The sequence below is a fragment of the Pelophylax lessonae genome (genome assembly GCF_965119305.1).
Source record: "Pelophylax lessonae genome assembly, chromosome: 1".
NCBI lineage: Eukaryota > Metazoa > Chordata > Amphibia > Anura > Ranidae > Pelophylax > Pelophylax lessonae.
The window spans coordinates 422,627,614-422,637,264 of NC_138768.1; positions in this window are offsets into that span (position 1 = coordinate 422,627,614).

The following is a 9,651-nucleotide window of genomic DNA, read 5'->3' on the forward strand; positions in this document are numbered from 1 at the left end:
TTTGTATTTTTTTTCTGACTTTAGGGCACTTTTTGTCTTATTTGGAACCAATATGGCCCCAGTACAGGGTGGACTGATGATTTTTTTAAATTAATGGTTGAAGCCCTTTTCTTTCTTGTTTATTATTTGTTTGTTTTTAGATAGATAACACTAGTTATAAATACTGTGAGTTCCACCTTGGATATTTTGAACTTTTTTGTAAAGTATCAACCTATACCCCAGCCTTGCCGGATCTTGTGTCCTAAGCTATCTTAGTCAGTATGAATTTGGATTTAGCTTCCTCTTTTTGGGAGGTTAGGTAAGGGTTGGTCTATTTAACTGATTTATGGAAGGATTATTCTTGTTTAATACAGACCATACAGGACAAGTTTGCTGAAAGCGCATCTCGCTCTTTTCCCCTGCCAGAGGTATTTGTTAAGCAGAAATTGGGCTCTAGTAAAGAAAAGAGTGGGGATCGGGATCGGCAGAGTGTGGAATAGGTACAGCAGTTGGGGTAGAAGCATCATCTTGAATGCCGCCAATCTGCCGGACCAAGAGATCGCCGTCTTCGCCATGCTGCGAAGTTTTGGTTCAAGGGCAGCTAGGAAAGGGACATAGTTGGTCGCATATAGACGTCCAGGGTCAGGGGTCAGAATGATACCTAAATATTGTACACCGTCGTCTTTCCACTGGTAGGGGAAGGATTTTTGTAATTCCCGTCGCATGTCTGAAGGTATACCTAGAGACAAAATATGTGATTTGGTATCGTTCACTTTGTAATACGATACACTGTGAAACAGGGACAAAGCTGAATGAACCGCAGGTAATGATTTGTCAACATTGGTGAGAATGAGAATGACATCATCCGCGAACAGACTTATCGTGTGCGAGAGGCCCTGGACAGAGAGTCCTGTGATATCAGGATGGGAACGGACATAGATGGCTAAGGGTTCCATGAGCAGACCAAAAATGAGTGGGGAGAGAGGGCACCCCTGTCTGGTTCCATTGGATATGGGAAACGGATCTGACATTACCCCTGCGGTGAAGACTTGTGCCGAGGGGGACGTATAGAGGGCCATAATTGCAGAATGTATAGAGCCCTGAAAGCCAAAGGCGGACAGGGTGTGGGCAAGGTAAGTCCAGTGGATCCGATCAAACGCCTTCTCTGCATCCAAAGTGAGGAGCAGAGAAGGCGTTTTTGACTGCTTGGCCATATGGAGGACATTTACCATCCTGCGAGTCGCACCAATACAGACCATACAATTGGAACTAAGACCACTTATCTTATACCTTCGGTTGTGTTTAAGGTTAGAGTTTTACTAAGTACTATTTATTATTTTCATCTTAGAGCTGATTATTTCTTTTAGGTCCATGGACCCAGTGTTCATTATTTATTTTCGGTCTATAGCACTAGTGTATATTTGAATTTATGAATTTAGCAAAGTGTAATATCTTCAGTGTTGTCACATGAAAACATAGAAAAATATTTTTAAAAATGTGAGGGTCATACTCACTTTCGTGACATACTATATATATATATATATATATATATATATATATATATATATATATTCTGTATCTCACAAAAGTGAGTACACTGCTCAAATCTTTGTAAACATTTTATTATATTTTATTATATCTTTTCATGTGACAACACTGAAGAAATGACACTTTGCTACAATGTAAAGTAGTGAGTGTACAGCTTGTATAACAGTGTACATTTGCTGTCCCCTCAAAATAATTCAACACACAACCGTTATTGCTTAAACCGCTGGCAACAAAAGTGAGTACACCCCCAAGTGAATATGTCCAAATTGGGTCCAAATAGCAATTTTCTCTCCCCGGTGTCATGTGACTCGTTAGTGTTACAAGATCTCAGGTGTGAAAGGGCATCAGGTGTGTTAAATTTGGTGTTATCACTCTAACTCGCTCATACTGGTCACTGGAAGTTCAACATGGCACCTCATGGCAAAGAACTCTCTGAGGATCTGAAAAAAAAGAATTGTTGCTCTACATAAAGATGGCCTAGGCTATAGGAATATTACCAAGACCCTGAAACTGAGCTGCAACACAGTGGCCAAGACCAGACAGCGGTTTAACAGGACAGTTTAAACTCAGAACAGACCTCGCCATGGATGACCAAAGAAGTTGAGTGCACATGCTCAGCATCATATACAGAGGTTGTCTTTGGGAAATAGATGTATGAGTGTTGCCAGCATTGCTGCAGAGGTTGAAGGGGTGGGGGGTCAGCCTGTCATTGCTCAGACCATACGCCACACACTGCATCAAATTGGTCTGCATGGCTGTCGCCCCAGAAGGAAGCCTCTTCTAAAGATGATGCGCAAGAAAGCCCGCAAACAGTTTACTGGAGACAAGCAGACTAAGGACATGGAATCCTGGAACCATCTCCTGTGTTCTGATGAGACCAAGCTAAACTTAGTTGGTTCAGATGGTGTTAAGGGTGTGTGGCGGCAACCAGCTGAAGAGTACAAAGACAAGTGTGTCTTGCCTACAGTCAAACATGGTGGTGGCAGTGTCATGGTCTTGGGCTACATGAGTGATGCTGACACTGGGGAGCTACAATTAATTGAGGGAACCATGAATGCCAACATAAACTGTGACATACTGAAGCAGAGCATGATACCCTCCCTTCAGGGACTGGCCCGTAGGACAGTATTCAAACATGATTACGACCCCAAATACACCTCCAAGATGACCAATGCCTTGCTAAAGAAGCGGAGGGTAAAGGCGATGGACTGACCAGGTATGGGTCCAGATTAAACCCTATTAAGCATCTGTGGGGCATCCTGAAATGGAAGGTGGAGGAGCGCAAGGTCTCTAACATCCACATGCTCTGTGATGTCATCATCGAGAAGTGGAAGAGGACTCCAGTGGCAACATGTGAAGCTCTGGTGAACTCCATGCCCAAGAGGGTTAAGGCAGTGTCAGAAAATAATGGTGGCTACACAAAATATTGACACTTTGGGCCCAATTTGGACATTTCCACTTAGGGGTGTACTCACTTTTGTTGCCAGCAGTTTAGACATTAATGGCTGTGTGTTGAGTTATTCTGAGGGGACAACACATTTATACTGTTATACAAGCTGTACATTCACTACTTTAAATTGTAGCAAAGTGTAATTTCTTCAGTGTTGTCACATGAAAACATATAAAAAAAAATATTTTTAAAAATGTGAGGGTCGTACTCACTTTCGTGAGATACTGTATATATATATATATATATATATATATATATATATATATATATATATATATATATATATATATATATATATATACATACATACATGCATACATATATACACACACATGCATACATATATACACACACATGCAGGGCCTGGCTTTTCATTATTTTAGATGGTCAGGACTGTGTGGATGGGCCTACTCTCTCCCCATTGAGGTTTCTCCACTCACCTCTCTGCAGCCTGGGCAGATGCAAATCTTTCCTATGCACTTATGTAGCCTTTGTAAGTGAGTGGATATTGTATGTGTGTATTTGTTTAGGTTTGTACGCATGTGGTTTCCCCCTTCCCCCTCTTTAGGGATAGGGTTTTCCTTTTAAGTTTTGTATGATGTCTTATATCAAGTCATTAGTTGGGATCGTATACCTTTGCAACGTATTTACTTTTCTAATTTTAGACTAAGAATGATTCATGTTGGATAGCTGTCATTTATGAAATATAAAGTCTTGAAGAAGCAGTAATGACTGCAAAATGCATCAATTTGACACTTATGAAAGTAATCATTTCCTTTTAACAAAGTAATTGACTGTGTGTACCTTTGTTTTTAAATTTTGCAACAAAATTTACATGTACACTTTTTTACATAAATTTGAGTTATTTTGTGTATAGTTGATATACCAGTGGATCATCCTAGTTTTTTTTTATGTTTCAATAATTTTTATTGAGTTTTCATACAGTACAAAGTCGAAAAACAACAAATTAAACAAGGTCAACATCCAAGGTTGTAAGCAGTAGTATCAAATAGACTTACATGGGTACATGGGCATGAGGGGAGCACGAGGAGGCTCAGGTCCTCAGCAGTGGCTTCTATCTTTATATTGTAGGTTAGTGGACCACTCCTAACCCCCCAGGCACCCCTTTGGGAACATCCTGTGTCATGTAGGGGGCAGGATCACCCACCATTAACATTAGTTATCCAATTAATGCATAGAATTGGCCTTATGTTGTCCAGGGCCTCAGCCCTGAACCTCCCCCGCTAGTTCCATGTGTTTAGCTTATCTAATATATCCACACGTTGTCTACAGATACATATACAAGAGGATGAAAATAATAAAAAAAAACATCAGAACCAGTCAGAAGCCAAAATAAAATGAAAGGTATGTGTGTTAACCGCTGAGAATTAGTGCTATGCATAACACATATCGATTAGAGTCCTATTAGGGTAACTAATTATGTCAGAAATTAGGTTCTCGTTGAGTACCACTCATTCCAGTTCACCCAGTGTGTTGAAATGGACTCATGTGTCCCAATAGAGTAGGAGAACAATTTTTCATAAGTATCATTGGTATGAGTGATCTGCACAACTTCAGAAAATTCCAGTGCGTTTTTTTGTTTCCAGTGCCTAAACAAGGCTAAGCGTGCTGCTAGCAGGACATGAGAGGCTACCACTCTACTGGTTGGTGGAACTAGATTAAGATCCAGGGACAGAATGCCCATGCCTGGGGTCAGAGATAAGTTCACTCCTACAAGAACGTTAATCAGGATGCCCACCCATGACCAGAAGAGTTAAATTTAAGGGCATGACCAAAGGACATGGAACAGTGTGCCTGTTTGACCACAAGACCTCCAACACATTGGGGAAGCATGTGGATATATTTTGGATATTCGATATGGTGTTAAGTACCATCTCAGTAGTATCTTTAGATAGAGTTCCCACAGGTCGACCCCTTTTGTAGAGGAGTTGACCATATTGAAAGTTCTTTGCCACTGCTTGATGGGGTACTCTATTCCAAGATCCCTTTCCCATGGTATCATCGAGGGGGTTTTCTCTACTACTTTCTTTTCCTGTATATGAGAGTAAATTAATTATATTCCTTTATGGGTTGTGGTAGAGTTTTGATAGTATTGGGTTAATTGTGTAGGGATAATTGCAGGTTTTGATGCTCATGTAGAAGATGGGTTATTTTGAGATATTTATAATGTTCCTTAGAAGGAAGAGCATATTCAATTTGTAGGGCTCTAAAGGTTTTAAGAGCAGGGCCCACAAGAATATCCTCCAAGTGGTGGATACCCCTGTGTCTCCAGGTGCTCAAGTTCATATCCGATATTATACAGGAAAGAACTGACAGGGGATATCTCAGAGAGGATGTGGTAGCATTGTTCCACGATTGGTATTTGCATGAGTGTAGCCAAGCGCGGAGAGAAGCCAGAATAGGTGGGGCTAGTTTACTATCAAGAGAAGATAGGTAGGGTGTTGCCAATAAAAGTCCTTTAAAGAGGTTGTAAACCCTCCAAACCCACTTCAGCACATTGCAATCCTCATTATTAAAGATATCCATTGCTGCCTGTAAAAGTTTCCTTACTTGTTTAATCTTCTTGAATCTGCTCCCTAATGTTTAATTACGTCACCGACGCATGCGCTTCCCGTCCTGCGAGTCACGGCACGCTGTTAATAGGGAGACAGCACACAGAGCGTGCCGTGAATCACAGGACGGAAAGCGCATGCGTCGGTGTACAAAAGTTCTGCTGTCTGCGGCACAGCTTCGAAGACTCACGAGACTGGGCATTCATGCAGAGCTTCCTGGTTCTCCCCTTGTCACACGGGGAGTAAACCAGGGCTTCATAGAGACTCCTATAGCGGTGTTCTGTCAGCGGCAATCATCTGCAGCTTATAGCCTCGAATGACAGCGGCAAAACAAGAGGTATAACACAGCGGAGCTTGGTTGCCATAGTGATGTCGGGTTGAGAAAGAGGCTTGGTTGGATAATGCATGGTCGCGCATGCCCGAGATTTAAGCAGGGAAAACAATGAAGGGCGGAAATGACATCCGAAGCTGAAACAGAGAACAGTACTGAAGATGGCGCAGCCTAATCCCGGAAGAAACATATTTTACAAACTACTAAAAAATAGTAAGTAAGAAGCAATTGTGCATACATTATTCTGTACAATGATTGTAAATGCATTTTCATATCACAGTAGATGAAAATCGCAAAAAGAAAGGCAGAGTTTACTTCCTCTTTAACCTCCCCTGGGGAATCTGCAACTGTTCCAGGTCCACCCACGGTAGAGGCTGTGCGGTAGAGGACCAGTTTCGCAACTGTGCCAGAACCACCGCATAGTAGTAGTCCCGCAGGTGAACATGCCCCACTCTGCCCGCCTTTCTGTGCTTGATTAGTTTAGTGAAGGCACACCTATCCCTCTTGCCCCACCATAAGTACCTATTTAAAATGCTTTGTAAATCATTAAAGTATGAGTTGGGAATCATGATTGGCAGCATTCTGAATAGGTAAAGTAGTTGTGGCAGTGTGACGGTGTTCACTGTCACTGGGAGTGAATGACAGATACGTAATGGTTTGGATTGCTTCAAATGGGGTCTGTATTTACACTTATGCTAATGTGTATTGAACTTCAATGTCAGACAGGCTCTCCCTATTGTTTGTGTAATGAGGTGGGATGTGTATTCTGTCCAGACAGCTAGATAATTAGTTTGGGTTAATTCTGTTTCTGTATACGATTTCATCTGTATATGGTAATGTAATCAGGCAGAGGGGAGGGATTGTGTACACTGTATGGGAGTGACTGAGTGTAAAACTCTTTTTTTATTGGATTGTGAATGTCATGTCCTGTTCCCCACAAGGTCCACCTGGGCGGTAACCTTGTGGGGGAAAACTGTATAAAAGAGCAGCTGTACCACTAAAGAGTTCTACTTCACCCTCAATCCTGTCTCTCATTGGGGGAATCTGCTACAATGCTCTTCATACCCCCTTGAATAATCACTAAGTTCTGGTAAGAGCTTGTTCTTGCTTCACTCTCTGGGGAAAGGGAGGTTCACCCACTGGAGCCTGGAGCCTGGAGCCTTGTCGTAGGTCCAGGGTGGGTAGGAGACGGCGAGACCCCAACCAAGCTGCTGCGGTTCGTGGGGTCTGAGGTGGTTATGATGTCTGGTGGAGTGCTAAGAGCCCTCGGAAAGCACTAGGAGCATCCATCAATGGAGGTAATGGAGGACAAACTTACAAACCATGTGGAACTTTGACAAGGAAGCTGCCATAATGGATTGACTCTTTTGGACTTGTTACCGGACTAAGGCACAGACCGAGTCAGGCACAGACCGATTGGAAGTCTGGTACCTGGTTAGTCTACCTTCGGGGAGAAGATAGAATGTAATGGATCAACCGGCACCCCGACCGGATATCTCCGTTGATGGATACTCTTGGTGCTTCCTGAGGGCTCTAAGCACTCCACCAGACACCATAACCACCTCAGACCCCATGAACCGCCAAAGCTTGGTTGGGGTCTCGCCGTCTCCTAACCACCCTGGACCTACGACAAGGCTCCAGGTTCCAGTGGGTGAACCTCTCTTTCCCCAGAGAGTGAAGCAGGAACAAGCTTTTACAAGAACTTAGTGATTATTCAAGGGAGTATGAAGAGCATAGCAATCCCTATGTCTAAGTCACCCTGTGTCTATTAGGGACACAGGGTGACCAAGAAGCCCAGTCTGGCCTGCCCAAACCAGATTTCCACAGACTGATCGGCTATGAGAGCTCCATGCGCCTTGCCAGGACAAACTTACAAACCATGTGGAACTTTGTCAAGGAAGCTGCCATAATGGATTGACTCTTTGGGACTTGTTACCCGACTAACTCAGGCACAGACCGATTGGACGTCTGGTACCTGGTTAGTCTACCTTCAGGGAGAAGATAGAATGTAATGGATCAACCGGCACCCCGACCGGATACCTCCATTGATGGATACTCCAAATGCTTCCTGAGGGCTCTAAGCACTCCACCAGACACCATAACCACCTCAGACCCCATGAACCGCCAAAGCTTGGTTGGGGTCTTGCCGTCTCCTACCCACCCTGGACCTACGACAAGGCTCCAGGTTCCAGTGGGTGAACCTCTCTTTCCCCAGAGAGTGAAGCAGGAACAAGCTTTTACAAGAACTTAGTGATTATTCAAGGGAGTATGACGAGCATAGCAATCCCTTGTAGCAGATTCCCCCAATGAGAGACAGGACTCTAGATTGAGGGTGAAGTAGAACTCACATTTTAATGGTACAGCTGCTCTTTTATACATACTTGTTTTCCCCCACAAGGTTACCGCCCAGGTGGACCTTGTGGGGAACAGGACATGACATTCACAATCCAATAAAAACAGAGTTTTACACTAAGCCACTCCCATACAGTGTACAAAATGCGCCCCCTCTGCCTGATTACATTACCATATGCAGATAAAGTTGTATACAGAAACAGAATTAACCCAAACTAATTATCTAGCTGTCTGGACAGAATACACACCCCACCTCATTATACAAACAATAGGGAGAACCTATCTGAGATTGAAGTTCAATACACTTTAGCATAAGTGTAAATACAGACCCCATTTGAAGCAATCCAAGCCATTTTGTATCTGTCTTTCACTCCCAGTGACGGTGAACACCGTCACAGGCAGTATTTGCATTTTAAAGGCTGACAGCCTTCCTGACCATGACAATTCTAACTTGGCTAAGTTATCTAATCTAGACCCAAAGGAGTCCCTGAATGTTACATAGTTCTCTTTGACCAGGTCCCTAGTGGAAGAGGTTAAAAGGATACCCATGTATCCAATACCAGTTTCTTTCCATGTAAATGAAAATTGCTTTGCCAAATGCCTTCTGGTGGAGTTTGGAATGCCTAAGTTGAGGATGTGGGACTTAGCCGCATTAACTTTATAATATGAAACCCCATTAAATATGTCCAACGCTTTATTAACCGAAGCCAGGGAGGACTCAACCTCAGTAAGCAGTAGGATAATATAATCCGCAAAAAGAGACTGATAACATGGTTGGCATTGGCTATCCTTAAGCCATGGATATGTGGGTGGGTTCAGATACAAGACGCCAATGGCTCCATCAGAAAGTTGAAGATTATAGGGGAAAGGGGGCACCCCTGACGAGTCCCATTGGAGATCTCAAATGTTTTGACATAGTACCAGCAACATATCCTTGGGCTGAGGGATTAGACTACAAGGCCATAATGGCTGAGTAGATGGAGCCCAAAAAGCCAAATTTGGAGAGTGTTTGCGCCAGGAATTCCCAATGAATCCTATCAAACGCTTTCTCTACATCCAAGGCCAGGAGCAGAGAAGGTATTTTATTCTTGTAAGCTAGATGAATGAGATTGACAAGGCATCTAGTGGCATCCACAGTTTGGCCACCTTTAGTAAAACCTTACAGTACATTTTCCTATCGCACACCTTCCTGGTTTGTAGGCACTTGTATACTGGGTGCTGAAGCGATCACCAGCTGGCCACTGGATCAGTTACAAGTAGATACATATTCACCAGCACACCAAGGATTTTGTAAAAGCAGTCCAAAAATTTTATTTCAGAGAAGATCACATCAAAAAAATTAGTGCAACGTTTTGGAGACCCCTTCATCAGGCATGTGATACAGTGCAAATTGTGAGCAAAGAAAATATAAGAACATA